Source organism: Chrysochloris asiatica, unplaced genomic scaffold (assembly GCF_000296735.1).
Source record: "Chrysochloris asiatica unplaced genomic scaffold, ChrAsi1.0 scaffold00118, whole genome shotgun sequence".
Classification (NCBI taxonomy): Eukaryota; Metazoa; Chordata; class Mammalia; order Afrosoricida; family Chrysochloridae; genus Chrysochloris; species Chrysochloris asiatica.
The window spans coordinates 9,492,176-9,500,673 of NW_006408636.1; the positions used below are offsets into that span (position 1 = coordinate 9,492,176).

At 47.7% G+C, this 8,498-nt stretch overlaps 2 pseudogenes; both read right to left on the minus strand.

The window, feature by feature from the left end:
- Nucleotides 1–526: 526 nt before the first annotated feature.
- On the minus strand, nt 527–2,037 carry LOC102826155 (annotated as a pseudogene).
- A 4,914-nt stretch (nt 2,038–6,951) lies between these two features.
- Nucleotides 6,952–8,498, minus strand: LOC102826533 (annotated as a pseudogene).

Here is an 8,498-nt window from a genome sequence, read left to right on the forward strand (position 1 = left end):
TTGCTAATGGAGGTCCTCATTGCACTTCTTCCCAATCCGCCATCAAGCTACGCCCTTCCATCTTCTTCTTTTTTGGGGGGTATGTTTTATTATTTATTCATTTAACAGGAAACATACACTGGGTCTTATGAGACACCATGCTGTCAGCTTAAGTAGCTGCTGTCGCATATCAGAACTCCTCTAGGCTCTCCGGAATCCTGTCCCAAAGAAGAGACCTTCTATTAGATCTTCCTCAAGGAGCCTTTCTCCAATAGCCCTTCAGACCCCTCACTGTCATACACATTAGGCATCATGAAAACAATGGCCATGCTGGGACAAAGTAGTGTTCGGATCTAGAAGGTGATCTTACCATCATGGGGTGCTGGGCAATTAGTACACATAACAAATATATAAATTATGAGGTCTACATGTATACAAAAATCTTTTCAAGGGGACTTTGTTACATTCTATGCCATGCCAGGTATTTCTCAGAACCTTGAAAGCAAAGGTGGTTTTCAATGGGGCTGACATTAAAAATAGAAGGTATTTATTGTACATAAGCCCTGTTCCTTTCATGTTCACTGTGAAATCCTGTGGTGTTGTCAGGACCTCTGGGCAGCCTCAGTACCCCTACAGGCAACCCATCTGCAGTCTGCATCTTCCGAGAGAGCAAAGGACTTGCCATGGGGCTTTTCTCCTGTGTCTCCATCTCAGCTTAACAGCGTCTCCAAACCAGAGGCTACCAGAGGGAGTGATGCTGCTGTCAGAGGAATAATCCATGCACTTGCGAAAGATCTCAGAGCTGGTACTAGAGTTCAGTGTACCTTTGTCAGCCAGTGAGGATATTTCTGGAAACACTTTTGCATTGGGCTAAGGGGCTGCTCCAAGAATGCGAGCAGGGAGAGGCATTCGGGCTCAGAAAGAGATTCTGGTGGCCAGAAGGACTAAGCTTGTTGGTGAACACATGTCGTCGGCCAGCCATTGGGGATGTGGAGTTGCTTTCTGGGTCAGAGGAGCTGTTGCAGAAGATTCATCACTCATGTATTGAAACTCCTCAACTCTCTTGTTCAAGGACTTGTTCAGGTGGATGTTCACAGTGGGTTCCTAATCATGAGTCTTATCTTTGGGTGGTTTCTTTATGGGTGGCTTCATACCAATCAGAACTGCTTTCATGTTCTCTTTGCCATGAGTTTCTGCGATCATGTACTCAAAGGCTTTGATGGCCGCTTCCATTTCCTCAAACTCCACAATGGCACACTCTTGGCTGCACTGGCTGCTGATCCTCTGGATATCTGGGGGAAGTTCTCTCCCAGGTTTAAGGATCCTCACTGATGAGATAATGCCAAAGGCCCCAAAGAGCTGGAGCAGGTGTTCCATCACCTTCTCCTGCACCCTTCCATTCTTCTGTGGGTTGGCCAGGGCCCAAAGCTTAGGTGACAGGTAGAGATCATAGACCAAAAGCATTTTTCTGGGAAGGTTCTCACTGGGGAAGAGTGGCATAGGGGTGGTCCTCCTCACCTTCCAGTGATCCTCATTCAGCTCAAGGATCATTGAATACTATAAGGCATAAGCTGTGGTTCTCCAGTCCCAAGTAAGGTGTTTCACCTTTTTGAAGGATGTGAGTAGCTTGATGCTCCCAGCTTGTTTCTGCACACGTGTTTCAGCAAGAAGATGTCTTCTCTAGGTTTTCATCAGAAAAGTAGAATTCCATCTGATCCATCAGTTTCTTGATTAATTCTTTGTCTGGTGGCTTCCACTCCGGATCCAGGTCCTCATGCTCATTCTCGCCCCCACTTGTGGTGGCACTGCTGTGCCCGCAGATCACCTCCTCCTCCCTGGCCCTGCCACACTTGGGGCTGAGATACCCGGCCGGGTCCCCAGCTCCTCACCCCACACCTTCACCCTCTGGTCCTCCTCTGGCTCCTCTACGTCCTCGGCCTCCAGGATGGCGATATGGATCTGCACCGCGGTCTTGGGCCTGGAAAGACCCTCCTCGCCCGGCTGAGCTATGGTGCACGGGTGAGCTGGGACTGCAGCGCCTCCAAGTCCCCACACCATGAGGCCAAGCCAAACTGGGACAGGGACGGCCCAAGTGAGCACGGGGTCTCCCGCCCCGTGCTGCCGCCGCCCAGACCATCCCTTCCATCTTCTTTATATATATATATATATAAAGTTTTTATTGTGAATTATGTGGGTTTACATGGGAGAACATCAGTTTACATTCATCTATTGTATATCGTTTCATTGCAATGATTACAATCCCCTCCATGCATCATCAAACAACTAAAGGGTACATCCCACAGGCCTGCCTGCCGGCCGTCAGCTCATAACCCCTCTCCCTCCCTGAGTCCAGTGTCCCCAGCTGCTCCATCTGTCCACGTCATCGTCTCTACCTCCATTTATGACATCATTGCTTCTCTGGGTAGGGTCCTGCACTCTGCTCTTCTTACTTGATGGTCCCAGGGACCTCTGCTCCTGGATTGCAAAATCAATCACGCCCCTTCTTTTGCTACAAAACACCTACCGTTATATTTCCGACCCTCACAGTCAGTCCTGATAGCAATTGTACCACAAGAGTCTTATCCTCATCTCCTTTCATTAGCTCTGTCCAAATAGATTGGAAACAATTCAGTGGAGATTCTACCTTCCCCTATCCCGTCTGGAACTAGGCTCCCTCTTGAAAGCTTGTAACTCACTTCTTATCTTTGTAGACCCCACATTTTGGGCAGACAATTTCTAAGTTGCCTATCCCTGTCAATCCTGTGTACCGAGGGGTGGGAGTGATCCTTGCTATAAAGATATATTCCCTTTTTTGAGCTACTACATCCATAAGTATAAGTTAAGTTTATCAAATTGTAGCGGGTTACTTTTTTTCCTCTTCTTTCTTCTTCTAGTTGAGTTCTGATCATCCAACCATTGAAGCCAGGTCAAGTGGGTACTATCTGCAAGTATGGGTGTTCTTGTGCATCTTTCCTCACTTCATAACAGCTGGATGCTTCGCTCTCTGCTATAGTCCCCTGTGGCCATGTCACTGCCTCTGGGCCCAGGAGTCCCCAGGTCTTGCCATACTGCTGGCCAACCAGGTCTCCACCTGGGTTCACAGGAGTCGATTGAACAGGGTTGGACTTAGCACCCAACTTCATTGCTGTTTTCCCCCCTTTTCCCCTTATTGGTGACCAACATGGTCATCAGCCAGACCACATGCCTGCTAGTGTATTCCCCTTGAGTCGTAGTCTTAGAAGGGGGTTTGCTCTGAGGGAACCCAACAACTTGCCTTAATGACTCCCAGGTGAATAGCTTGTTTGTTCTTGTAGTAGTCAATCAGACTGCTGTTATTGGTTTTTATTTTTCCTGCCTGTCTTTTTTTCACTAAGTATCTTCTCTTCTTATAGCCACTCCAGGCTGGTCTACTTGTCCTTTCAAGTGGAAATACCCCACCTCAGACAGTTCTAGATTGGGTTCAGGATTCCATCTACGGTCTTATGCAATGCAAAGGCTCTACAGGAAGCCTCTTTCACTGGGCAACTTCTAGTCCCCTTTAAGATATTCCAGTCAGTTATAGGCTGAAGATGGACTTACAAGCTTTCTATTGTGATATCTCTGGCTATTCCTTTCTCTCTCTCTCAAGTGTTTATATTACAATGGTTGTTGTTGTTATGTGCCATGGAGTCAGTTCCGACTCATAGTGACCCTGTACAGGGTTTCCAAGGCTATAAATCTTTACAGGAGCTGAAAGCCTCATCTTTCTCCCATGGAACAGCTGGTAATTTCGAGCTGACCTTGAGGTTCACAGCCTGATTCATAACACTTCATAACATGGATGAATCTGGAGGACATTGTTGTTCTTGTAGTTGTCAAGTGCCATCGAGTCGGTTCCGACCCATAGTGACCCTGTATAGGGTTTTTGAGGAGCAGCTGGTGAGCTTGAACCGGTTGAAGTTCAAACCGACTTTGCATTAACCCACAGTGCCACATCAAGAAAAGTAGGTACGGAGAAAAACTCTTGTATGGATGCGACATCATTATCTGTTTAGGGAATGGACAGTAGTCCTGTGTCTACATTTAAGTAGGTGAATGAGAATGTTATGAGGTGTTTTGCAGATACATCATTATTCTTCAACATTGCAGAATATTCCATTATGTGTATGTGCCAAAGTTTGCTTATCTATTCTTCCTTTGATGGCCATTTAGGTTGTATGATAGTTAAGGTTTGTGTCAACTTGACTGGGTCAGGATTCTCACAGTTGAGATGTAGTTATCACTATAAGAAGATCTAATATAATTTAATTAATTCTGTGGTGAGGTCTGCTATGAGCAATCAATCAACTGAAAGTATGTTTCCATGGGGGTGTGACCTTCTTCCAGCATATCAGACACTCAGGCAAAGCTTGCTAACTCTCAACTGAGTCTGGATCTTGCATCTTGTTCATCCTCCAACCTCTGGTTCTTTGGACTTGGCCTGCTCTATTACCTGCCAATCCTGGGAGTCTTTCTTACTTGCTGGACCTACCTGCCTGACTGCCTGCCAATCTTGGTTCATCTGACCCAGACATGGGACTCTCCACCTCCACAACTGTGTGAGCCATTAAAGTTCTCTTTATATATAGACACGTTTTACTGGTTTTGCTTTTCTTGAGAACCCAGCCTTTTTGCTATTGTGAATAGTGAGCAGCTGTGATTGTACACACCGAGCTGCCAGGGCTCTTTTCTTGGCAGTGCAGGAGGAAAATAAGTTGGAAGTAAGTAGCCATGATCTCTGATGCAGGCAGGGTGGAGCTCCCACTGGAACAGGCACAGGCTGGGACTGTAGGGTCGGAAGGCCATACCAACAGTGAACACTGAATGAAGTCATAGCTGCAGTTATAATCTAATCGCAAATATGCCACCAGGGAGACTGCAGTTTGCAGATGAATTTAAGTTGAATATTGATCACATTGTAGAATTTTGCCCCGTGAGCAGAACATTCCAAACATGGATCCCAGCCCAAGGTAAGGTACAGGAGGAGGGCAGGGCAAAGACCACTTTACAGGAAGCCTGCCCTTGGGGAGCTTTCACTCCAAAAGCTTTTTTGTGAGTAGAAAAGAAAACCTAAACATGAAGCCATAAGAACATTTACATAGCTATAGTCAAGTGCCAATGGAAGGGTATGTTTTTATGTTGTTGTTAGTTGCTGTCACGTTAGCTCCGGTTCATGGCAGGTCCATGGACAGCAGAATAAGATGTTTCCTGCTCCTATGTCATCTTCATGATCATTGGCGTGCTGGAATCCACTGTTGCAGTCACTGTGTATTCTGATTAGCAACATTCTGTTGTGAACCATAAGATTTGCTTTGGCTACATTCAGTAGTAGGTTGTCAGGCCTTTCTCCCTACTTTGTCTTAATCTGGAATCCTGTTTAATCTGTTGAATCCTGCCCGGCTGGTATTTTAAATACTTGTGGCAAGCCTCTACAGTACAAGACAGATGGGCGGCATTTTTATGTTGTTGTTGGTAGTGGAGTCCCCAGCTCATGGCAACTCCATGTGTAATAGAACAGAACTGCTCCAGAGGGTTTTCTTGGGTAGAATCTTTCTGGAACTAGATTGCCAAACCTGTCTTCCATGGCACCACTGGATGGTTATGAACTGCCAAACGTTGGGTTAGCAGCCAATCACAACCAATTACACCACCTGGGCTCCCCAGTGTTTTTATTATCGCCTTATTTGTGTTCTTGCTTCCTGTATATACCCATTCTCCAACCCACCATCCACACTGCCAGCTAGACTACTAAAGCCCACAAAACCTCAGTCCTCAAATACCACCACCTGCAATAAAAAGCCTAAACCCCTCAGCCTGGCATCCAAGATTCTTCACAGTCTGGCCAACATTGACAGCCACAACTCCCATGACAGCCAAAACTCCCTTTCATTTGCCCTATGACCATTTTTTTTTAAATTCAATTTTACAAAAGTTTCAACAGACAATTTTTCACACCCTGAACACTGGACATACCAAGTACTTTAAGGGAAATATTTTTGCTTAGATTGCTTTAAAAAAAAAAAAATGAGTGGACTCTGAGATTTGAATCTTAGCCTCGGGACCTTGGGTAAGTTACTTTTTTTGTGTCTCCGTTTCTCTATCTATGAAATGAGAATAATAGCAATGCCCAAGTTCCAGGATCACTGTCTTTATAGCAAGCAAGAGAAAAAGCAAGCCTCTAGGATAAGGGGCTCTCGCTGGTGGGAGCTGGCCTAGCTGCAGTCCTTCCCACAAAGGCTTCCTAGAGTTGGGCAGGGGCAAAAACACACTGCTGCAGAGATGTGCTCCTGGCAAAGGGTCCTGCTGGAGGAGCAGTGTACCTGAAGGGTGGTGGCCCCCTTTATTGGTTGCCATTAACCTTTTCTTCCTTTTACATGTCATCAAGACAGCGGTATTGTGAGAATCTAGGGCACCCTAAGGACCCCCAGTGAGGGGTCAGTGCACATAGAGAGTAGGCAGTACTGACCTCTGCCTCCTCGTCATCTGAGCTAGCCAGCTTCACCCTCCTTACCAGCTGCGACCAGGGGAGGATAAGATTGAGAAAGGGCTTCAGGGTCACATGGCACAAAACAAGGTCACTGGAGTGCCATTCCCTTCAGCAATGGCCCTTGGGTGGGGAAATTTCCTTTAGAAGAAGAATGTAAGCAGAGAAGACTTTGAAATTGAGATATCTGGTTAGTAGGAAAGGAATTTTCCAATTTGGCTTTATGTTCCTAAAAACAAAAGATCCAAAGGCTGGGCATGTCGTGAGTCTTCTCTTTTAACCGGGAGCCCAGAGTTACCAGGCTTTGGGGTGTCTGAAGTCCACATTTATTTTCTCTTTGTCTACAAGCGAATCCTAGAAGAGTATGATGGGCAGGAAGCTCGGACAGTGTACTTATTTTTTTTTCCTTTTCCACATTTGCATGTGAACCTAGCTGGTTGCATTATAATACTGGGGCCCAAAGTTATGTTCTAGTCAAAATGATTCCCACCAGCAAGCATTGCTTCAACGTTGCACCACAGAGCCATCAAGGAACCAGGAATGTTAACTGGATAAAATTCAAAGCAGTCCTTTGGACACAGGATTTGCTGACTAAGCCTCCTCCTTCTGTTTGAGGTTCCTCGGAGCAAGACCAGAGCTGCACCAATGGCTGCATCCACATCCTGTCCAAAGGACACTGGGAAAGGGCAAGTTTTCTGCACTTCCTGCTTCAGCACCTCGTTCGGAGACAGCGCACTCCCATTCCCAGTGACCCACTCTTAGAGTTGCTGGAACGGAAGCGTTGACTGCAGGTTCTGGAAGATGCCTTGGCACAGGGCCTGGGTCACGTGCCCCAGCGAGAGGTCAGAGGATGATTCTGGTCTCTGAGGCAAGCTGCTCCGGGAGGTGCCTCTCTCCCAGCACTGTTGGGGTGATAGTTAGGCAGGTGTCTTCCTGTTATGTCGCTGCCTGGACCATACGGGAATACACAGTGGATTCTTCAACTTCCAGGCCTAGATCTGCCATCCACTGACCCAGCATGTGGACGAACGTGACTAACACGTTGCCTCCATTGAGGGATGCTGCCACCCTTAGGTAGGTCCTTTTGAAGAATGGGAAGTAGGCAACAGGCTCCGAAGGGTCTGGAGTCTGCACTGGCTGGAATCCTGAAGGCGTGGAGACCGCCAGCTGAAAGGAGGTGCTGATGTTGAGAACTGCATTTGTCTTTTAGACCATGCAGGAATAGACGGAGGCCTGCAAATCACCCAAGAGCACTTCCACCTCCGTCCCCTTTGGAATTTCAAACCATGTGTGGGAAGCCCTGCCTGCCACACTGCCAGGTTCCATGATGTCCTGGAGCAGGTGAACGGGAAAGCCTGAGGCCCTCGGTATCTCCAGGTTCCAGCTTTGGCTCCTGGTGTTGAAGTATCCCCAGCTAGCAGCAATCTGGTCCAACACTAGGGGTCTTGACAAGCCACACAACATGGCAACCACATAGTCCTGGATGGTGCTAGTCACACCGTAGGCTTTTTAGCAATTCTGGGCTGTTTTTCAAAAGCCAGAAGATGGTTGAACAACTAAACCCAGGGTCCATGCTGAGATGGGACTCAGGCTGGGGCAGAGAAGCCAGGAACCCACTGCTACAGCGACCATCCTGCCAGGTGACTAGTTGGCTCATGGTTCTGGGCTCGAACACAGGGGCAGCCTTTCCCTCTGTCCATTCACAGCCTTGGCTTGTTTTCCAAAACATGACTTCATGAATCTGACCTGACACTCCCATGGCCCCGATTTTCCGGAGCTGCTGTGGGGGAAAGGCAGACAGGCACTCATGGAGGGCTTGGATGATTCGATTTACATCCTGCTCCTGTCCCTGGGTCCCGGCCGCTATGGTCTCAGCTGCCGTCTCCGCCAGAGCAGCTCGGGCACTGCTCGCCAGGACCACGAACCCAGAGGGGTCGCCTGGCGTGGCCTCCAGCACAACCGCCTTCAGAGCCGTGGTGTTCAGGTCAATGCCGAGAGCGATCGTGCGGGCTTCCAT